Source organism: Astyanax mexicanus, chromosome 6, assembly GCF_023375975.1.
Source record: "Astyanax mexicanus isolate ESR-SI-001 chromosome 6, AstMex3_surface, whole genome shotgun sequence".
In the NCBI taxonomy this organism is placed as follows: domain Eukaryota; kingdom Metazoa; phylum Chordata; class Actinopteri; order Characiformes; family Acestrorhamphidae; genus Astyanax; species Astyanax mexicanus.
The window spans coordinates 23,207,994-23,233,068 of NC_064413.1; the positions used below are offsets into that span (position 1 = coordinate 23,207,994).

The window sequence follows — 25,075 nt, forward strand, 5'->3', positions numbered from 1 at the left end:
ATGAGACCCCTAATTGAGATTTTTTACCATACTGTAAATCAATGATACAACATGTCTAACTATACTTATAATGCACTTTGTGTATACAGGATTAAAGTAAAATAAATGATACTGGACAGATATAATTTGTCTCTAGTAGATATATCATGAGAAATAATATAGCCCTAAAATATAGTCACAAAAAATCAGGGTATTTTTGCGATAACAATATTTAAAATTTATTTATTTTTGCTAATATTATAGCGTTCGATATGGTATAGTGCTCCTAGTGTCCATAAACATTTGGACATATAATGTATATTAAAAATACACTTTTTCTCAATATTGGATTGATATTGCCCATTACATTTATTACATTTTTTTTAAACAGTATATCAATTTGAATCTGAATATTTAATTATCAAAATTTCATTGCTAATGAAAAAAAATAATTTTGCTATGATGCTCTTATATTAGCATGACTTGTTTTATCATAATTATTATATTAAATTAAATTGCTAGCATATTATACTATCATTATACCATTACAGGCCTGGCTGTGGTACTAATTAACAAATCATACATTTGTTACATACATTTGCCTGGCTCTAGCATTGCTAAGCATACAAGGGTTATAATCTAACAAAAAGGTGTTGATTTAACACTGGAATTTTTACAGTGATGTGTGTCTGCAGTAAGTATTGATGTCTTTTGTCTCTAGGGAACAGAGTCAGTGTCTGACATCAACATATCCATTATGTGATAGCTATATTAAACTAAAGCTATTTTCTAACTCATTATTCTGCGACTCTTTTGGCACATGGACTTAAGCTCTTAGCAATGGTTGCTGTTATAAAAGAGTGTTTTCTTTCATTTCCTTAAGCCTCTATAAAAAAACATGGCCAGACCTATTCAGTTATTCCCAGACAGCATCCAGACACATCAAGCACTTACGATCACGGCTGCGTCCCAGAGTAAATTAATACAGGGAGGAAAGACTGAGATAGATGACTGTGGCATCTCTCTGAGGGAAGGGAGGGGTTTGAGTGTGTGGGGTAGGGGAGGAAAGCAGGATGATGGAGAGAACAGAGAAGGAGGAGGGGACAGACTGAGACTGAGACGGAGGGGTTGAGTGTAAGTGTTGTTTTGGAGATACGGCTGGTCCTACGGTGCTGCTGATGAGAGACTCTATTTATGCCCACAGAGATCACTGATTGCAGACAGGTTTATTTTCCTCAGTAGGAGGGTTTGCACAGTAGCAATGAAATGGAGGGATAAATGGATACACAACAACAGGCAGGGACACATTTACTGATGCACTGCTGTGTGACAATATTGCCAGGCACTCAATCACTGCAATTCCACTGTTTCTCAGCCCAGTATATCCCTCTAGATAAGGCCTGGCTTTAGAAATGATGAATTTCGGATATTTCTTTCCTCTACAGTGCAGATCGTAAATCATAAATGTACACTGAAATCTAAGAACATACAGTGAGTCCAAGAAGTATTTGATCCCTTGCTAATTTTCTTTGTTTGCCCACTAATACACTATTAGTGGGCTAAAGACACTATGCTTCTGCACTTTTAATGGTAGATATATTCTAACATGGAGAGACAGAATATCAAGACAAAATCCAGAATATAATTTTAAAGAATATATTTTAATTAATTTGTATTTCAATGAGGAAAATAAGTATTTGATCCCTCTTGCCAAACACACTCAACACTTAGTGGCAAAGCCTTTGTTTGCAAGCACAGCGGTGAGACGTTTGTTGTAGTTAACCACAAGTTTAGCACACACACCAGGGGGAATTTTGGCCCACTCTTCTTTGCAGATCCTCTCTAAATCATGAAGGTTGGTGGGCTGTCGCTTGGCAACTCTGACCTTCAGCTCCCTCCATAGATTTGCGATCGGATTGAGGTCTGGCGACTGGCTGGGCCACTCCATGACCTTAATGTGATTTTTCTTGAGCCAATCCTTTGTTGCCTTTGCTGTATGTTTAGGGTCGTTATCATGTTGGAAGACCCAACCACGGCCCATTTTCAGATCCCTGGCAGAGGGGAGGAGGTTGTCCCTCAGGATTGTGCGGTACATGGCTCCATCCATCTTCCCAGTGATGCGGTGAAGTAGCCCTGTACCCTTGGCAGAGAAACACCCCCCAAAACATTATGGTTCCACCTCCATGCTTGACGGTGGGCACAGTGTTCTTGGGGTCATAGGCAGCATTTTTCTTCCTCCACACATGGCGTGTGGAGTTGAGGCCAAAAAGTTCAATTTTGGTCTCGTCTGACCACAAAACCTTCTCCCAATAACTTGGTTCATCTTTCAAATGATCATTGGCATACTTGAGGCGCACCTCCACATGTGCTCTCTTCAGCAGGGGTACCTTTCGGGCACTGCAGGATGTGAATCCATTGTTGCGCAAAGTGTTGCCAATTGTTTCCTTGCAAACTGTGGTCCCAGCTGCCTTCAGGTCATTTGCTAACTCCTGCCGAGTGGTTGCAGGACGATTTCTGACCGTTCTCAGCATCATTGCCACCCCACGAGGCGAAATCTTCTTTGGAGCACCGGGCCGAGGTCTGTTGATTGTCATGTTATACTCTTTAAACTTTCTGATAATTGCACCAATAGTTGTTACTTTCACATCCAACACCTTACTAATCTTTTTGTAGCCCATTCCAGCTTTGTGAAGGTCAACAATTCTGACTCTGAGGTCCTGTGACAGCTCTTTGGTTTTACCCATGTTGGAGACTTGAAATCTGTGTGATCTGTCTGATTCTGTGGACAGGTGTTTTTCACACAAGTGATTAGTGAGAACAGGTGGCTTCAGGTCAGGTAACAAGTTGATTGGGAGTGTCTAACTGGTCTGTAAAAGCCAGAACTGCTAATGAATACTAAGGGATCAAATACTTATTTCACTCCATGAAATACAAATCAATTAATATATATTCCTTAGATTTATTTTCTGGATTTTCTTTTTGATATTCTGTCTCTCCATGTAAGAATACATCTACCATTAAAAGTATAGAATGATCATGTCTTTATTAGTGGGCCAACGAAGAAAATCAACAAGGGATCAAATACTTCTTGGACTCACTGTATGTCTCCAATTTTACACCTTTTCTAGGGACATCCATGCATTTTTAACACAATAATGCATAACTGCATGACTGCAGAAGGAGAGAGTGCAGGTACTGGACTGTGGAGAATGTGTGGAGAATGTTGAAATAAAACACAGTGATGGGACAGTGAAGACCCTGTACTGCTGCACACTTCAGACATGTTGACAGGAAGAATGGGACAAAATATCACCTGAAACACGTCTCAGTGCCAAAACGTATTATGTGCTGTGAGAAGGAATGGCAACAAAGTGGTAAAAGCTTTACTGTCCCAACTTCTTTTCGGAATGCAGCAAGTTATTATTTATTATTATTAACAAATTAAATAAAGATATCTGACAAACATTAAATATCTGTCTGCAGTGAAATAAAAAAAGGAAATGTAAATGTTTTTTAAATGTGCATTTCCCGTACTGTGCCAGTAATGTATGAATTGGCTTGATTTTTAAGTGATCCTATAAACGGAGCTCAAAACATTGTAAGTATTCGAATCTACATTTTATATATGTGTCAAAGATTTAAACATTCACATCCATTCATTTTCATATTCATAAATTCAAGTCTATCTGACTAGATGTTTTATATATTAATATAATGGAATTCATAGATTTTATGTATTATTATTTTTTAAACTTTATAAATCTGATTTTTTTCTATCTAAAAATCTAAAATTGGTATTTTAAAATGCATCCTGAATTACACAACAAAATATTTCAGATTTATCAAAAGTAGGTCTGGGTAATTGGTAAAAACAAAAAAACATTAAAAACATTTTTATGATGTACAATATTTATCTCTATACACATGACCTCAGTCAAAATGCATCCATCACGACAGATTCTTAAAATGTAAAAAATAAATAATAAATAATAATAATAATAATGAAAAAAGCAAATATAATCATATAATGACTACAGTGATTTTAATACTAAATGTCCTACTAGTTATCAAATAATAACTGGACTATTTTTGTGTAAAGTAATGTACAGGTGGGTTAGTGTTTTTTAGCCACTGATAATCTCAATACCCTTATAACTGTATATTGTCAATACAATAAGAACATGTATTACAATACATGCAAATACTGTAATATTGAATACTTCTAATCAAAAGTTTGATAAATATGCGAAATGCAGATTTAAAAATGTATGTTTGCTTTTAAGCTCTATACCGTATGTATCTGTTTATGATTTTAAGCCTTACTCTCTCCATTACCTTTTAATAATGTTTATCCATTCTTTTTCTGTCTGTTCTTAGTCGGTGTGAATTAACACAGGCAGTTAAATGATTAAATTAGGCAGTGTGTAACTGCACCATCTAATTCCTAAAGCGCTAGTCCAGCCCATTCACTCCAACAATTAGCTCCTGATGAGACCGCAAAAGAGGTATTGAATCTGCAGCAGAAGATAGCAGTTACTGCAGTGAGCCGAACAGAATGAAGGAGCAGGAACGTACTGGTCTAGCACAGCTTACACTGCTGTAAAAGAGCTTGTTCTGATGACAAGCTCTATACTATCAGATTTTCCACATCACAGACATTTCCTAATGAGCTTCAAAATGTTCTTTTCATGTTTCAAGAGACTCTTTAATTAGTGTACTTGCTGAAGTCTGCCGAGCAGGGCCGGGGCTGTGCGCTGTATCCAGTGGGAAAGTAATGTGTACATGGATTCACACTGGAGTGTTGAGATTTTATTCTGTTTGCTGAAATGATACGGTTTAAAGAATTCTCCATAGTTCAGGATGCTCCCTGTTCACCAAACACGGCAGAGTCAATCTCTTTGACCTATTTCCATGTCAACCTTATACAAGCATGTATAGCATGCTGTGTGGAGCAGCAAGGTGAGAAAATGCTCTCGGATGGGAGGTATAGTGAGCGTTCAGCTGTGGTTTTCTTCTCTTTGTTTTGCCTCTTCCTACCACTGAGGATGTGCAGTCAATCCTGACTGACTCCACAGGGTTTACCACTCCAAACACAATCACTGTGATGTGTTACTCTCAGCTGTAATAAATAAGGCCTGCACAAATGAAACTAGGCTTAAGGGAAGAGAAAGGTTGACTAACTTCTTCAAAGACGCAAAGTTCCAGACTGTAAAAAGAAGCAGACTGACTCACACTTTAAAAATAAGTGCAAATATAGTCAAGTAGGTGAATCTTAACCAACAGTCTTGAACAGAAATGTTACATTTATACCAATAAAGCTCACAGTGAAAATGTATTTATTTTCTATATTAAGAAACTGTAGTTTGTAAAGCTGTCTATTAAATACAAATAAAACCTACTCTTATGTTAGGTTATGCTATGTCATGTCTTTTTTCAAACCACAGCATTAACCAAATCAGTGTGACTTTTTGTTGCCATAATTGAACATAGATTCAATTCAGCTAATAAACATACTGTATTTTTGGCACTATAAGGTGCACCGGATTGTAAGATGCACTATCAATAAACCTCTATTTTCTGGTCAATTTTCATACATAAAATGCACTGGATTATAAGGCACATTATGCAACACTAGTAAGGAACAGGGGTGTTGCCATGTTTGCCTTCTAATTCAGCAGGTCTCGCCTTAAGTCAAACAAGTGCTGGATGTTAATCTACACAGATTTCTCTTCTGAAAACTGAGTAAAGTGCTTCTGTTTATTTACAGTAAGCTTAGATTTGCAGATTTTCACTAAGGCTGGGTGCAACATTTAGCATTAGCAGCATTAGCCGCTAACCGCAGCTAGTGCTAGCAGTTAGCTGCTAATGTCGACCGACAGCGATACACTGAGGAACCCTAAGTGTCCAGCAAGCCACGGTAATATTAGCTGGCAGTTCGTCCCACATAGCTTGTTTTAACACGGTAAACACACAAGCTAGAGTCAACATTTACTCGCCTCTGAATGGCGAAAGAGCTAGCGCTTAGTGCGTTTAGGGGGTAATGCTAGTGCTACTCCAGCAGTGTTAGCCGGGGTTAGCAGCAGACTACAGTCTAATATACTCACCACTGAACAGCGACAGAGCAAGTGCGGTAAGCGGCTAATGCTAATGCTGCTCCAGCAGTGCTAGCTGGGGTTAGTAACAGGCTTCAGCACTGCTCCATGCAACCTGACTGCGCACCGGATTTTAAGGCACAGTGACGATTTTTGGAAAAGATGTAGGATTTTAAGTGCACCTTATAGTGCAAAAATAATTTTTTAAGAATTAAGAGGACTTGTTATATTTCTGTCCCAATATCCCCAGACTCTCAAATGCCACCTGTAATATACCTGATACAAATCTTGTGTATAGCAATATATTAAACACTTAAACGTAGTGAGTACGCTGTCTGCACTTTAGACTACAAGGGAATCCCCTTCATTGGCATCTGATGAATGGCATAGCTAGAAATCCTCCTAATTATAGACTGGTCACAAGATACGGCCCAACTAGTAGTAGACGTTCAACAGATCAGTCTGTAATACTATATCCACACCCAACACGGCTTCAAGCAGCAACACTGAGCCCACATTTAAATAGATGTTAAAGATATAATAATTATCTTTAACCTCTTACTACTACCTCATCATCCTCATATTCCTAATACTGGAACAAGCATTAGTGTCATTTCTCCACAGCCAAACACACTGAACAACTGAGCATCCGGAGAATGTCATGACACTCCACTTCTGCAAGGAAAGCTATCATCTTCCACTGTAAATAGCACAGACAAATGAGTCAATCGTGAATACATTCCACTGTCTACAAAGAAGGCAGTCTGGTGAATCTCATGGAACCTTCTTGATCTAAAGTGTTTAGTTCAGTCTCAGATATCTCAAATGTTTAACTCTTAACAAATTTTGTGTGTGTGTGTGTGTGTGTGTGATTTTGCCCTGTAGAAAAGCCTGTACAGTTTGAAAAATACTGTTAATGTAAAAAGTCTAAGAAGTCGCACTGCATGAGATGTCAATAGGTCACATTTTATTAAAGCAGCAACTTTTCTCTACAGATTTATCTCTAAAACTGATAGAAGTAGTATTCCTGAGTTGAAAGGGTGTAAAGTACTGAAATTAATGGTATTACTTACGCTGACGCAACCATTGCTGTATTGTTTGATATTTTATTCCTAAAACAGAGTGGTCTGGTAGGTTTGTTGGATGTAATTGCTCTCTATACAGCATACTGAAAAAAACATAATTTTACACATCATGTATTAACATGAACCTGTATTAAAAGTACTCTTCAACATGCTCTATGCAATTACACAGTCTCACCAGAGAGGTCTCTACATCCCCAAATCCCCCAAACTTACAGACGGTCGCTTTAATTTTAGGGTCCTTACAGATCTATGTTTTTTGGTCCAAACAAAAACAGCGTGTTAAATCTGCCCAAACCACGGTCTGAAAACAGGACCGAAAAAGGTGAACTTAGACCGGATCAACTAAATCATGATTCAGTTTCTTCAAAGTGTGAAAACTTTTTTCATGGGGCTCCGAGTGCTCCAGCGGGCTAAGCACTGCCGCAAGGCGTCTGTGAGCTGATGTATTGGAACCGAGTCGCTGTGCTTTCCTCCAAGCGCTGCCAACTCAGCAATGCTGCATCAGAGGCATGTGCTAGTCTTCACCCTCCTGGTGTTGAGGCACCACAAGTAATAGGGGGAGTCCTAATGAGTGAGTTGGGTAATAAGCCTTTTGAATTGAGGAGATAATGGGATAAAAATGAGAAAAAAATAAAAACACTTTTCTAGATGGTTTGACTTTCGGACCAATTACAGGAGTCTGGGGAACTTTACTGTGACACATTCTACACTAAAATAAAACAAAATGGTGTTGTGCTGAAATCCAATTGTCTTTGATGTACATGTGATTCACTCAGCAGTATGGACGGAAACGCTTTCGCTTGTGGCTGCTGTATCTACTGTAACTGTACTGTGCAGATTAAACCTTATTTATAGACAGAAATAAAAGAAATCTGAGGGACCAAAAAATGGATGCAGAAATAAGGACCAATATTAGATGACTGGATAAACGTAACCAAGGAGATTTATCTAACGGAAAATATAACATTCTCAGTGAATATAAGAATGGATTTATTTTAAAACACTGAATAGACAAAGTATATATTAGAAATAAGACCAGATTACTTGTTAGAAATATACATAGTAGGAAACATTTGAGATGTAATTTGAGCTAATGATGTAACCCTGATTTGTTTAAGGTAATATAAGGATTGGATCCATTCTTTTATGTATAAATGTATTCATTATATTTATTTTCTGGGATTTCTGATTTGCAAATGTATTCCCTGGATGTATATAGTTTTGTTATGGATGCTCAATAATTATAGGCAATGTTAAAAAGCTTCATATGAAACTCTATGTTTTTCTGTAATGCCTTTATATTCAGAAAAAACTTAATCTGATGGGAATCTGTGACACTCATTCTGCTACATGAGACACATGCACGTGAACGGTAGTCAGACACTGGCAGAGAGGCAGTATTCAGCACAACATCTGAAATGCAACTCACCCAACTGACAACATTCTACAAATCAATCAAGTTATTTGGTCAAGTTACTAAACTGTAGAACTTAAACAAAGCAGACCAAATGTATACACTGTAACAAATACACAAAACCTTGGATCTGGATTCTGGTCTTAATGGTCTTTATGCAAAGACATTTAAAATAACCTGAACAGCTGTAACATTTATTTGCATTCAGTGTGCAGCACTTTGATTGCAACACACACTCTAAACGGAGAAAGCTTGGAATTCATCAGTTGAAGAGGCATGAAGGGATAGCACTGCTCCAACTGTTCATTATTTTTAAGTGTGTGATCAACTCCAAGTATCTGAACAACGACGCTCGACAAAGACATCTTGCACTTGAGTCAGCTGTCAATCGAATCGCACTGCCGCCCTGCTAATACAGGAGCACAGCCTTGTGAAATTGCTTTTATTGCTTTAGTGCTCCTGCTCATGATCTACCAGTGCTTTCCACTACTGTCTAGCTCAGGCTTTTCTAACCCCGGAGGTTTGCTGTACTGCATTATTAAGCGTTTTCATTACCCTATCACATCACTACACACTGCTCAATTAATCTTCACATTAACAAATGAAGAAAAAAAGAAAGCATTACAGAGCCCCCTTGAGTTTTTTTTGGGGGGGAGGGGTTTGCCCAGGACTGAGGTCTTTAATTAGAGCTAAGTTCATATTAACGTACTAAAGTGACTCAAATCTGATTTTTTAAAAATAATTTGATATTTTAAAAATATTAAATTTGAGTTAATTTCATATGTGGTCCTACATTGAATATATTCCCAATTTCTGGACACATGCCAAGAATGTGAACGGTCAGATACAATTTTGTGCATTTTTTATTTTTTATTTTTGCTTCTGTCACAGAGGCAATTATGCATAGATGTTAGGGCTGTGTATTGGCGTGAACTTGGAAAGATAATGCAAATCATGATACAGGTGATACTATTAAATATATAATATAATGCAATATTATACCACAATTAATTCCAATCCTGCAATATGATTGGCTGAGAGGCGTTCTCATTATCAGCTGGTAATTCACTGTAAATGAACTGTAAATGTAAATGAACTGTAAAACTGACTATTTTAACTTGTGGAGTGTATATAACCAAATAGATCATATTATCTCTTATGCTTTAACTTAAAATATTTTAATAAACAGCAAAAATGGAACTATGGTATAAACGCAATAATACGCTTGAGGTTCATGCTGTAACATAATAATATAATAATATTGTAATATTGTTAATGTGTAAAATTGTGCCTACAACCACAGCACAGCAGTGCCAATATTACACGTTATAGCACTCCCTCGTGTATTATTGCTTAATTATAAGTAAGTAAAAATGTTTTTTTTTTTTTTTTTTTTTTTTAATAAAACTGTCATAGTACAAAAATACACCAATCAAAAACAGTGTACCCTAGATCTAAAGACAGACCTAGCAGGGAAATTTGGTTCCAACTGAACCGAATTATATTAGTAAATCCTTTATTAATTAAACGTTTATACTGATTTTGAATTAATACAGTTTTTCTAAACAAAATACTGCAATACTTTAATATATCAATATTTTCTTACATCTGGAATAGATGTATCAGTGTGCGTTTATTGAGCTCATAAATAATTTATTGAGCTCTGCTCTGATTGACTGGTTTAGAGTGTGAAACCACAACAGCATGCACAGAATATCTTAGCCACAGTGTTAGTGTGCACAGTTACAACTTTTATCAATGCATCTTTTTTTTCCAATTTTGCTTCTTCATGCTGCACATTCAGCATTCCATTCTATGGCTACTGGTATCACATAAACCTGCAGTCATAAAGCAAACTGAAATTGTGCATTTTTCAACATCTAGCAGAGCTTTTAGAGTGTTCCTGGGAATTAATGTCTTAAAAAACTGCTTGTAAAAGAAACAAATCATATTTACAGGATGCAGCCATTGCCTGTAACTACACTACCATCTTAAACCAGACATAGAATGTGGGCTAGAATACGTATATTTTGCGGCCATTAATATAAAATGTCGAGACAAAGCTAAAACAGTGGCTTATTTGCTGCCCTGTTTTGGATCTGAAGGATTTTCATTGGTCAAACAGAGTTTAAGATTTATAGAATGTCACTTTCACAAGTGGAGTCAGCTAAAATGGGCCATCATGAGAAGTGTGCCAGATAAGATTGTAGCATCATAGCTCTTTAATAATTTACAGCCAATCACTAAGAGTGCTATTGCACTGCAACACAACTACATGCAACAGTAGTTTTGATTGGTTTGAGTTTGCTAAGGTGGGCGGGGCTGAGTGTCATATGAAATTGTATGGTAAGAGACAGTGAGTGCAACATAGCAAATTTCACTTATCACTAGGAAGGGTGATGAAGCAGAATGTTTCCAAACAATGCTTTGGCCTGATAATTCAAATTAAAAAGTTGAAATTTAAAAAGGAATAATTAATGAAAATATCATTAGATCTCATACCAATGTTATTTGATGGTCTTAAAAGTCTTTTACCATAGAAGTGGCTAGGCCTGGACAATAATTCGATATCGGTATTTATCGCGATAAGAAATGTTTCAATAACGGTGATATCAGTTTTGCTCGCGGGTCCGCTCGCTCGGCCGCGGGTCCTCGAGGCCAGCCGCGGTCCCGCTCGCTCGGCCGCGGGTCCTCGAGACCGGCCGTGGGTCCGCTCCCTTGCCGCTTTGCTGCAAATTGTGCCGGAGAGTGCAGCCGACCAGCAGCGGTAATGTTAATACATCTAATCTGTTCCACCACTTCAAGCAACTCCACTACATACAATATTTTTCTTATACTGACTGAAGCACTTTTATAGCTTATGTTGTAACTAAGTTATTCATAGTTGATAAAGCCTGTAGGTTTGTTTATTTGACTGGAAAATCTTGTTGCTTTTATGTATCTAAAGGCTTATTGTATTCTATATCCTAGTTGAAACACTTGTTTTAATCTGTTAAATTTGTTCACAAAGAATAAGAAGCCCTGCCTCTGTTGTAATTTAAAGTTATTTTTATTGGTAATAGTTATATAGGCTTATGTTTGACAGGGATGTCATGTTATTATTTTGCTATATGCAAATAATATTGAGCATTCATTTATTTTGACTACTTTTATGTCTAAAGTATTACAGTTTTTGTGAAAGGAGGTTTCAATGTCTTAAATTAAATTTTCAGACAGTAGTACGTACAGATTTCCATTAGATAGATAGATAGATAGATAGATAGATAGACAGACAGACAGACAGACAGACAGACAGACAGACAGACAGATAGATAGATAGATAGATGTGCATATAATGAGGGTATCTGATGCCAGCAATACAAAAAGTGCAAATACACAGTTATATAATAATTTAAATTCGCAGTGCTGCAGGGATTGCAGGGCTTCTTAGCAGTTTTCTGAGGCCTTCAAAGTGTTTATATCAATATCGAAATTATATCGTATCGACCGAAATTTAAGGAATATATCGTGATATAAATTTTGGCCATATCGTCCAGCACTAGAAGTGGCCCAGTTTAGCTGACTCTACCATACTGATATTAGTCCAAAACCTGGAAATCTTACTTTATAATATGTGTCTCTAATAACTCTGCAGTTCACATTTACAACCCTATAATAACACTGTAAACATAAAACACAATTTTATGTTATGTACCGTATTTTTTGCACTATAAAACGCACCAGATTATAATACCATTATCAATAAATGTCTATCTTCTGGTCTATTTTCATACATAAAGCACACCGGATTATAAGGTGCATTATTTTAAGTCAAACGAGCACTGGATGTTAATCTACACAGATTTCTTTTCTGAAAACTGTTCATTTGGGAGAGTAAAGAGCTTCTGTTTATCTGCAGCAAAATTAGATTTCCAGGTAAGGCTAGCCAAACAACGCTACACTGAGGGACCCTGAGTGTTCCACTAAACCAGGGCGATATTGACTAGTGGTTCGTCCTGAATATCTTGTTTTAACACAGTAAATAGAAAGGCTACTATCTGATATATTCACCTCTGAACGGCAAAAAAGATAACAAGCACTAAACGCGGTTAGCGGGTAATGCTAATGCTGCTCCAGCAGTGCTAGCCGGGGTTAGCGACAAGCTACAGCATGATATACTCGCCTCTGAATGGCAAATGAACTAACAAGTGCTTAACGTGGTAAACGGGTAATGCTAGTGCAGGGCTAGCCAGGGCTAGCAGCAAGCTAGAGTCCAATATACTCACCTCTGAACGGCAAAAGGCAACGGCAAAAAAAAATGTGTTAATGTCAATTTTGATTTGTGTGTCATATGGTGAATGTACTTATATGTGTCTTAGTGTTTGTGAATTTTCACATGTAATATTTGTGTAATTATGTTCTGTTTTTACAACAGCTCTTTTCTGGTATGTATTTAGGGTTGTGATTGTTGTTAAATACTAAAAATCATAATTCAGATTTTATTATAGTAAGATGGACAGAATATTCTGCTATATCTAACCGACCCTGATATACATGTGCGATTACATAACCTGTTTGTTCTAAAAGGCACTATTTAAGTGTAACTTCGTTATTTCATTAAATTAATTAATTGATTTATTAAGTATTCAACCATACCAAAGAAAATACAGTTTTTATCAATGGCCAGCCGGTTAAATCTTATTAAACCTTATTAATATTTGAGCAACCAGCACACCATTACACTCACTGTAGAAAGTTAGAAAGGTCTTAACACTTTGATGCTGTTGCAAAACTGGCCTATGCTAAGCTGCAAAGTTAGTTCATTAGATCCTCTGAAGAGGAAGCCTCCATTAACTCTGTTACTCACCCAACACAAAAAATACAGATTTCCCCTGGCTGTTTCTGAATAAAACATGTTTGAAAATGTATTCCGCTGTGTGCTGCTGTGTCGCTGCACTGCTGAATGTTTCATCCAAAGAAAGGAAAGCCTACAGCCACACGTTTAATTCAACCAAGGTCTGAACTCTTATCAAAAAAACTCATGATCTATAGTCTTCCAAAAAAGGCATACCACTATGGTGGTATTGCATGGTGATAATTATGAGGTCGGAAAATGAGGTCATTCATGTCATTCAGTCAGTACACATGGTATCAAACAGTTCCGATTTGAATCGCTGAAGACATTAAAGGAGAAATCTGGTGTGAAATGGACTTGGGGTGTAGTGAAACGTGATAACGAGTAAAGACATTTGTCGAATAATCTGCCTCTTTTCACCCCTAGCATTCCAAAATGCAGCACTTTTTCCTGGTGCTCCCAACAGGCTTACAGTGCTAGTGATAGGGGCATAGTGTTGCCCATGCAAAGAAATCACTATTTTTACATCATTTACTAGCTCCAGAGTTAACTCCACAGTTCATTTATAGAATTCTGACATGTAAAACAAGAAAAAGTGCACAGATAGTTTATTAAAAAACACTGTTTATATACAAAATTTGTAATTTGACTGTCAAGCATGAACAAATATGTAGGATAGGGGAACTGATTGCTAAATTAATTCTGTGGAAATGCATGAATTCCAGCTGTTGCTGGAAATATCTGTTGACTGTCTACCTGAGAATGAAAAGCACCATACAAAAAATGGAATGTGCCTCGTGCATATGTCGTCAGTTGACTTATCGGTACTTAATTTCAAGATGGCAGTACATGGAGAACGACTGTGCATATTAACAGTGTTTTATTAACCACCTGTGCACATTCAATGTGCCTCATTTTAAATGTCAGAGCCCTTTAGAATTCTACCAATGAAGTGTGGAGCTACTTTGAGCTTGTTAATGGTGTAAAAATAGTGATTTCTTTGCCTGGGCAACTCTATGCCACTATCCATAGCACTGTAAACCTGTTGGAAGCGTCTGCTAAAAGTGATGCATTTTGGAATGCTGCGGGTAAACCGAGGTGGGCTATTCAATAAAAGTTTGTAATAGCTATCATATGTCACTATACCCCAAATCCATTTCACACCTGATTTCTCATTTAAAGCAGTTAAAGCAGTGCTGTGGATTCCACAGTTTGCCAATAGAGTTTAAAAACAGTGGCACTTTAAAACTCAGCTCAATGGTCACTGAGCATTTAATGATGAATGTCATCACAAGAAAAGTCAATGCTTCCCTCAGTAGGCATCAATGCATTTATCACAGGAAACAATGGCTGTGACCAGCTGGAGGCCATTTAGGCTCCCCACATCTACTGTACAGTGCTTAACACCACATGCTTTCCCATTCAGCTCCACCTGTGGTCCAAGCTGTCGATAATAGGATGACTGGGAAATCTGCATTGTTCTGAGCACATCTTGACATTTAGCTGGCTTCAAATGACCTTTTTAAAAAATCAGCCTACACCACAGTACATGGCTTTCAGAGCTGAGGTGCATTCTCCAAAGACCAAAACTAATGAGCTAAAATCAGCCCCACAAATTTAATCCAAAACAAATCCCAGATCAGCAATGTTTTGTACAGAGACCTCTGATGCATACAGGTCTAAAGTAAATTTACCAGTAATGTAATATACAGTACTCATTACTTGCTGGTGCATTTAATAGGCTTTATATAATTCTATTTCTAATTTTGTTTCCCATTTTTTCCACAATTTACATGGCCAATTACCCAACCCACTCTTTTTGAACTGCTGCTGATGCAGCATTGCAGAGTAGGTTCTGATACATCCGCTCACAGATGCCTTGTGCTGATCAACATCACCCTTTGGAGGAATGTGGGGAGAGAGCGCCATCTACCTACGCAGAGAGAGCAAGGCCAATTGTGCTCTCTCACGGCTCCGGAAGCCGATGGCAAGCTTCATGAACAGGATCCTGATCATAGTGGCAGCGCTTAGCACGCTGGACCACCAAACCTTTTTAAACATAACAATCCAGTCCAAAGTGAGAGACAGTTGTTCCAATGGTTAACTGGGACACATGGTTAACTGGGACACATGCAAGTCAAGTAAATAAATGCACAAAAGCAAATAATTCAATGGAGTTTAATGTAATTAACTTAATATCTAAACCTATAAACTCTATACTGCCAAATGTGTGCTGCACCCCACCGTGACCAGGTGTGACTATTGCCTTCAAATTAGATTCTGATTTTAGATTTTAACCACATGCATTTAAATGTGTCTGGATTATTCAGATTGAAATGCAATTCGTGTGTGGGATGGAATATACAAATGTATATGTTGAGCTGCAATTATTACTGTAGTAATAGTTTCAGTTATCGAATGCATCTTGGCTAGAGACAAGTATTTCTACTGCTATGTTTTTTTAAAAGTGACTTGGGTGCATTTGCACTTGTGATGGAAGGTGTTTATTGAAATGATTCATAATCAATGACGTGTGATGATTCATAAACAATGACGACTATTAATGATATTACTTTTTGTTCTATGCGATGATAATGTGTACTGTGACCATTCTACCCTCAGTGAGCTTTTTTGAAATGCTGAGTAAGAGTTTTCTCTATCTGGCTATGTGTATGTGTTAAGGAATGCACGTCACAGTTGTTCTACAAATTCTGGCGCCAGGGTCATCTTCCTTTCTGCTTGCAATGTTTTGAGAACCAGCCTGATATGCTCACTAAGGGATTATGTCATATCACATGTCAGAAGAAGTTGACGTGTCACAATGGTGGCACTGTGCCCATAATTGGGAAGTAAGGGATGGGAGGATCTAAAAGGTATAAAGAGAGCTTGGCACCTCTTGCAAGGCAGGAGTTCACTCTGTATTCATTACGTGTGTCTTCTCAATAAATCTTGTTACTCATTCTGATCAAGACTCAGAGACTCTGAATATTTCTTTCTTCCTGTCATTATTTTCCACCACAATTTGGCGTCACGGAACAGGATGAGCATGGTCTTGCGGCGGAGGGGGAGAGACTAGCACCTGCCGAGGACGCTCTCCAGCAAAACAGCTGGGCCCAAGAAGCAAGGGAAAAATTCCACAGAAAAAAGGACAAGTACCGCGGGGGTAAGTGCGGCCTCTCCCCCCCATTCGCAAATCCAGGCCTCATCGACAAACATTGGTGGTGAGTGACAGGTTAACTAATTTACTCATTAAGGAAATTTTAAATGTAAACAATTGTTCTTAAATTAATTTACTCCCCTCCATCCTTCCTTCAGCACTCCGCCCTGGACAGTGAATAGTTACATGACGGTGTACAAGACTAGCCTGGTCATAGCGAGGCCTTTATTGATGTATGTAAATATATCTTTAAAGTAAAGAGAAGACTAGCCTGGTCGTAGCGAGGCCTCTATTGATAGACGTGTCATTAGAGTATAGGTCCCGGGACCGTGGGGAGGAGTGCATAAATAATACTATAATAGTACAGGGTACTGATTGTGTATTAAGCAGGGATAGAAGAAGGAAGGTGAGACGTGATTATTGGGGCTAAATTACTCTGAGTCATTAAAATCGAATGAGAGAACAAAATGGGATCCCAAGTAACTAAAGAATTGAAATTTAATCCAAAAATTCATGACGCAGCTCTTTTCAATCAAATGAGCCAAGACTATATGTGTATGTCTGTGTGTGTGTGTGTTTATGTAGTGTTGTTCAAAGGTTTGGAATCATTAGCATATTAACCCAATATACATATATTAAAGTAGGGCAGAATATTGAGCCATGCTGGAACTGTTCAATGTAACATGTTTCATTATCTTTATGGAAAATGCTGTAGAATTCTGAGGATGGCAGTTTAGTGAATATGTGAGACTGCTTCATGTTTAAATAGTAGTGATGAGTTATGTACAAATGTCCACATTGTGAAAGTCATCCCTGATTGAAACAGAAAAGAGATGAGGATTCCAGGCTTTTGATACAATGTGTGTGTGTGTGTTTCTGCGTGTGTTGAATAAAGCAGTGAGAGAGATAGACAAAACATCTCTTCTCTGCTATCTTCTATCACATTTGGTGTGTGTGTGTGTGTGTGTGTGTGTCTGTGCGTGTGTGTAAGTGTGTATGTTTCTAACATTTGTCTAACTCTGATATTCTGTAAGCGAATCTAATGATGAATATAATGTGTGTGTGGCTGTGTCAGAATCGCTCCCTATTCCAGAAATAGTGCACTATATAGTGTAAAACCATTTTTGCAGTACTGTTTAAAACCGCAGCAGTACATTCTGTTCCCTATATAGTTCACTATGAAAAACCTAATGCATCACAAAATTTAGAAATTCCAAAATATACTATTATGCAATGCAGTGCTGTTGTATTAGACGTCCTCAGAGCAGGACAAACATGGTTTATTGTTTGGTTGTTCCATAATTCGTTTAGTAAATAGAAAATGCTACATAGTGAAAGAGTTAATGAGTGAGCCATTCTGAACACAGCTTCTGTCTTCATGTGGTTTAGGCCTTTTCTATTATTATTCTTTTTTATTGAGACTGATTTCAGCTCAGTCTCAGCTGAATGAGATTTAAAGAATACACATATCTAATTTCTCTAGTGGTTCTCATGTATCTCAGTCTATGCTGATCTTTTGATTCTCTTAATGAGGATGGTAGATTTTAGAAACCAGTAAGGAAAGATCTTACTTTCTTTGGAAAGCTTTAATTTGACAAACTTAATATTGTATCTATTACGAGCTGCAGTGAATTGGGTCTCTCTTTCTGACTTTTAAACAAGGAGACATCAGATGTTTAAAAAAAAAAAAAAAAAAAAAAAAAAAAATGGAGCTTTTTGTTTTGCTTTCCATATGTTTTCTATTTCTCGCAATGAAGAACTTGCTTGCATATTCTTGGCTATATTTTGAGTCCCCATCAGAGCACAACAATATAATGTTAATGTTTATACAGTTTAGAAATATCAAGCATCGTTTGGCTGGAAATAATTTTTGTTTTAGTTATTTCATGAGGCTAAACAATTTTTAACCATGTTAGAATTCCTTTCAGGATTTCTTTTTTATTATTATTTTTTTCTTTTAAAGTTTTTTTTTGGAGGGATTTTTTCTCTTTTGACTGATTGTTGCTCAGTGCTGTTTTCTGGGTGTTTGAGAAGGCGGGGGTGGTGCTCATCACAGGAGTTTTGACCCTCAGAGACAGGGTCCTCTGCAACAGTACTGTGAACATCATCTGAACCAGAGCACTTCATTAGGAGAGTCTCAGATGAGAGACTGTGTTTGGTCCAGCTGTCGGTCGACGGCTGGACTGCGTCTTTACCGGACCTGTTGTGATTCAAATGTTACAGCACTGGTCCAGGAAACTGGTTTCAGATCTGGAAGAACTGAGCGATCAGAGACCGCTTCAGACAGCACCTGCTCAACCATCAACACCACCCACCCCCAGCAGCCAATCAGCCCAGTGGATCCACCCCTCAGCCTGAGCCAGCAACAGAGACGTGAGACCAGATTTTTTTTTTTTTTTTTTTTTTTTTATGCCTGTTTACTTTTTTTCCATTAAAAGGAGTGATTTTATTTAATTTTTTGATGTTTATGCCTCATGTAGAAAATGTTTGGTTAAACTTTAAATCTGGTGGTGACTCAAATTATGACTGTTTTACCTTTCTTTTTAAGAAAAAAAAAAAGGGAGGTTTTAGCTTTTTGGTTTCTCTTTTAAATAGTGTTTCTCATCAAAAACTTTGATGAATTAAAAATAATATCTAGTTCAGGGAAAAATCTTTAATTTCATTGTAAACAGTAGCCAAACATGGTTGCTGGGCAGATTAATACATTAAAGGCCTATCACACATTGGCCCTCAATTTTCACTGGAAAGTTTTTTTTTTTTTTTTAGGTTTACATTATGTAATTTATGTTGCCTAATGACTATGATTTGTATAAAACATTTTTAATAACAATCATCTCCATTAAGGCTTATGTAAGGGAAGTTGTTTACTGGCTTTTGACAAAATTAATACATATAAACTCAGATGTAGTTGTAACTAGCTAAAGTAACCAAGCATGCTGGCTTAAATAAAAATCAACCATTTAAAATCTTATTAATACATCAATGTAGACTATCAACTACAAAAAGAGCTTTGCTTGCTCCAAAGGTTTTTTAAAAATATATATATAGGGTAAGATAGAAATCTTTCTCTTATATGTGCATTAATATTAATGCTAAATTAATTCAATATATATAATAATAACTAGCTTGCTAAACCACCAGCTAACAGTCTTGCAACTATGCCAAACAAGTGAAACTTAAATATGTTTTTATTTTTTGCAATTAATTTACAGGTAGCACAGTTCGCAAAATATATATTGGAACTGAACAAGGAAAATAAATATTAGGCCAATAACTTCAAACAGGACCACTGCAGCTCATAGCTTCAAAATCACTGTCATAGGAACTAGTTAGTCTAAACTTAGGTGGACCATGCCTACAACAGCTTGTGGACACAACTCCACACACATTTAAATTCTAACATCAGCCAAATGTTTTTAGACTCAAGTTAACAGATGGAAAATAAGTTTACGAAGGATATAGAGGAAATGCACTGACTGCATCATACTCATCAGTGTTTTGGAAGAACTGAACTCTCTACTTAATAACTAAAATAAAAAGGGGGTGTTTTATGCTCTTTGTGTGTTCGCCCTCAAATAACAGCACTAATCAGACTAAATATTCTGAACAATGCTTTAAGGATTTCTGAGTATGTGTAAAGTTGAGGATTGTTTGTCTACAGATTGGCATTAAGAATTTTGGCACATAACAAACTATTTTAAAATAAATAAAACTAAGATTAATCTGAAGTGCACAAATAAGTTTTAGATGTGCTTCAAAGGAAGAACTGGGTGATCCCTGATGGATATAAACTGATAGAGAGTTACAAATCTTTGGTGCATAAATACAGAATGCAACGCTAAATGTTCTCAACAAATGAGCTGGAATTGTCGATCTGCCAGGAGTCCTGATATATACTTAGCTGCTAAGCAGTTAAGAGATTTTTACACTTTTTACACTAAATGAATATTAAAATCCAATCTAAATAATCTTCTCTCTTTTTTATGTGTGTGAGTTAGAACTGTAGCTGCAGCATTTTGACCACAATGTAATTTGTAAATTGTAGAGAATAATAATTGTAATCCAGAGAATAATGCATTACAATACTCTAATCAAAACAAAGGTGTAGATCAGCTTCTCAGCATCTAGTGTAAGAAAATGTCTAATTAATGTATAAAAAATATATACATTATTGTGGTTGAAGATTAAATTAGACAATGTGAAAGGTTAAAAGAAAATATGAAGGCATTTGATAAATAAATGTTGAGACTATGTATTCTATAGTCTAGAGCGAAAACAGTGACAATGTTGAAAAACATTGACTTGATTTTAACACTTTTAAACTTCATGTTGTAATTCTGGGAAAAAAAAAAAAGAAGAGAAAGTTAATGTAGTAAAATTTGTTTATGAATCTTCTCAGATCCATGGTGGGCATGACGAGGCAGGGAGAGTCCGGCGTGGGGACTGGTGTGCAATAGGCCCCAGCATGTCCACAGCTGAGATGAAGAAACACTTGTTCTCATACTCTGTATGCGGACACTTGTCATTACTCCCGGGGCTTCTTAGGCGTTATGTAGACCATCATGGAATCTTGGATGATTCCATTTGGTCTAGAAGGGGGGAGTGAAGGGTGTGATTGGAGATAACCACACCTTCACACTCTTATTCTTAAATGTTTTATACATTTATATATACAGTTATTATTTTTACTGTTCACATTATAATTCACTTAATAACCTTATGATCTCTGCTCTCTTTTTAACTGTCACTATGACAAGGCTTTGGAGGTTGTTTTTTTTTTTTACTTTTTTCAGGAATCAGGAAGGTCAGAGTGTTTTCATCAACAGTGAGAGCTGTGAGGAGAATGTGACCCTGAGTGGCAGAGAAGCTTCACTGCTGTTCTGCTGTTCTGGGACCAGTGCATATGAACTAGGAGACAACAAGTTATCTGAGTGAAGTGCTGGAAACCTCTCCTCAGATAGCCAGAAGATCTTTACATCCACTCTTTTCCTCTGTCTCATCTTCTCACAGACTTTAGGACACTTAAGGACTGTCTGCTGTGTTCATGAAGGACACAGTGCTGAACAACATCATGATAAGAATCTGTTGCTCAGACAGGCTGGAGCTAATCACGTCATTAAAACTGGACAACATGCTGTTAACTGGACTCTGCTGACGTAATCATATTGATAAGTTCTGTACAATCACATGTCATTTGCAAAATGTATAACTGCTTGGATGAAGTATGAGGAATTCTCTCTGGCCCTCGACTGGCTTTAGTTTATTTCTTTCTTTCTCTCTCTCTCTCTCTCTCTCTCTCTCTCTCTCTCTCTCTCTCTCTCTCTCTCGCGCGCGAATGTGTTGACCTATCGAGATTTTATTTGTTGATGTACTTTTACTCTTTTCTAATATATATATCTATTAATTTTTGTTCCGCCATATGCAGAAGAAAGGCCAGTTTCCTGCAAGTTACAGTAGATACAATAGAGTTAGATACTGCATTTGGGCTAGACCGTTTGTTTAATGAAGGTAAAGAAAATTAGCTGTAAAAAGAAAATTTCATTATTGATTCAGAATCAAAGGGGGGAGTGTGATGGAAGGTGTTTATTGAAATGATTCATAATCAATGACGTGTGATGATTCATAAACAATGACGACTATTAATGATATTACTTTTTGTTCTATGCGATGATAATGTGTACTGTGACCATTCTACCCTCAGTGAGCTTTTTTGAAATGCTGAGTAAGAGTTTTCTCTATCTGGCTATGTGTATGTGTTAAGGAATGCACGTCACAGTTGTTCTACAAATTCTGGCGCCAGGGTCATCTTCCTTTCTGCTTGCAATGTTTTGAGAACCAGCCTGATATGCTCACTAAGGGATTATGTCATATCACATGTCAGAAGAAGTTGACGTGTCACAATGGTGGCACTGTGCCCATAATTGGGAAGTAAGGGATGGGAGGATCTAAAAGGTATAAAGAGAGCTTGGCACCTCTTGCAAGGCAGGAGTTCACTCTGTATTCATTACGTGTGTCTTCTCAATAAATCTTGTTACTCATTCTGATCAAGACTCAGAGACTCTGAATATTTCTTTCTTCCTGTCATTATTTTCCACCACACACTTGCCTTTTTGTGTTTTTTCCTTATCCAGGTATTATCCTGATACATAAGATGCATGAAGTGACCAGGTGTAAACAGGGTCAAAGCTGCTCAAGTGAGTCACCCACATCCAAAAATCCTCATGTGCAGGGAGCCCCAGAGAAGACCTGCACTAAATCTCTGCCCTAGATCCATGCCACTGTGCTGTCCAGTTATAAGGCAATATTTCTTCCCTGGAAGGCTGCAAGGCACAACACTTGAGTGATGGAATATTTATCTTCTTCAGAGCAGCTGAGCAGGCAATCCTGCTTCCACAGCACTCTGAAATTCATAATCGTCCAGTAATTTATGCAATAAACTAAAAGAATAACATTCAGGTATGATGAGTCATGCCTGTAATGGAGCTTGGAGCTCTTGATGGCTTGCTGGTAAACGAGGCGAGTCTGATTTATAATGGTGGATCAATACCGATTATTTGCCTTTTTGCAGAGCTCTTGTTTCCAGGGCTGGGCTAAATTTTCTCAATGGAAAAACACGAGGGTTAAGAGAGGGGATGGCAACAGTCTTCCCTAAACCTTTCACCCAAACAACCTCCCAAGCCCTGATTTATAAACAGGGAAATGAAGCCATTTGATATTAATAGACCTACAATGAGGTAAAGCTTTACAGCCTTAGAAAGAACCAGACATTATGTTAGATAAAAGATGTATGTGCTGTTCTGTTTGTTTGTTTGTTTGTGTGTGTGTGTGTGAGTGTGTGTGCATGCCTGTTTGTGTGTGTGTTGTTTTAATCTTTCTGCATTTGTGCAGCAGCAGCAGCATTTACTGCGCTTAATCCCGCACAGTGGGGTTCAGCAGATTAAACACCAGGCAAATAGGTTAAAGCCCAAAGCAGGGCATACTGTCCCAAAGACAGTCCCTCCATCACTGTCCAGATGTTTGTGCACTTCCACAAAGTGGACAACATGTGTGTCGTGAGAGGAAGTGACAGCCTTGCTCAAAGATTTTCATTCTGCTACTGTGGATTGTTCTGCTAGCATTGCTAGCATGTTCCAGCCCACCAGCTGCCATGTGGGACAAGCTCCACAGAATTTAACACGCCCATATGGGGCTGGAATGGTTAGTCCAACTTGGAACCAGATAGATTTGTCCAAGGGCTCTATGTTGACCTGAAATATGGATGCCCACCAGAGTCAGTGATGGGCCCAGGAGGGGTCAAACATGGGCTCCATCTGGAATTTTACACTGAATAAAAAAGTGTGATAATAAAGCTGATGTCTGTAAGTTTTGCGATTTGGGGGATTTAGGACCCTCTCTGGTGAGAATGGGTTATTGCACTAAGCATGCAGAAGAATAATTTTAAACTGGCCGGGCATGATGCGGCAAAAGTGTACAGTTGTAGCGCAGAAAACTAGACAAAAAGTAGAGAAGCAGTGAGAGTGCACAGTTGTAACGCAGAAAACTAGACAAAGAGTCGATAAGCAGCGAGAGTGCACAGTTGTAGCACAGAAAACTAGACAAAGAGTCGATAAGCAGCGAGAGTGCACAGTTGTAGCACAGAAAACTAGACAAAGAGTCGATAAGCAGCGAGAGTGCACAGTTGTAGCACAGAAAACTAGACAAAGAGTCGATAAGCAGCGAGAGTGCACAGTTGTAGCACAGAAAACTAGACAAAGAGTCGATAAGCAGCGAGAGTGCACAGTTGTAGCACAGAAAACTAGACAAAGAGTCGATAAGCAGCGAGAGTGCACAGTTGTAGCACAGAAAACTAGACAAAGAGTCGATAAGCAGCGAGAGTGCACAGTTGTAGCACAGAAAACTAGACAAAGAGTCGATAAGCAGCGAGAGTGCACAGTTGTAGCACAGAAAACTAGACAAAGAGTCGATGAGCAGCGAGAGTGCATAGTTGTAGCACAGAAAACTAGACAAAGAGTCGATGAGCAGCGAGAGTGCACAGTTGTAGCACAGAAAACTAGACAAAGAGTCGATAAGCAGCGAGAGTGCACAGTTGTAGCACAGAAAACTAGACAAAGAGTCGATAAGCAGCGAGAGTGCACAGTTGTAGCACAGGAAACAAGACAAAAGCCTCTTTTAGAGGCTGTACATGTGACGTAAGTATGTAAAGACACAAGACGTGACCAGAACTCCTGCGAAAACACTTTATGTTTTTGAAATAATTTATTATGCTTAGCAGGAATGTTCGTTCCAGCACACTGGTACCATTAAACACAATATTTTGTCCCTTCTCCACTCAGAAATGCTTCTGCTTTCAGTTTAGAAACAAAATAATACAGACTGCAACCTAAAGGTGGGCTGTAATGCTGGGGAACATTTGTTAATCAAAACTGGGTCCCGGGTAACCACACATATACAAACCCCCCTAGCCCATGTTCCACCCATGTGAGTGCCACAAGAGCATGTTGGCTGAGACACTTT

The 25,075-nt window shown here is 37.8% G+C and overlaps 1 protein-coding gene across 2 annotated transcripts in view; it reads right to left on the reverse strand.

Moving 5' to 3' along the window:
* epb41l3a (erythrocyte membrane protein band 4.1-like 3a) overlaps window positions 1-25,075 on the reverse strand; it is a 146,769-nt gene that overhangs the window by 119,028 nt on the left and 2,666 nt on the right. The window lies entirely within an intron of this gene.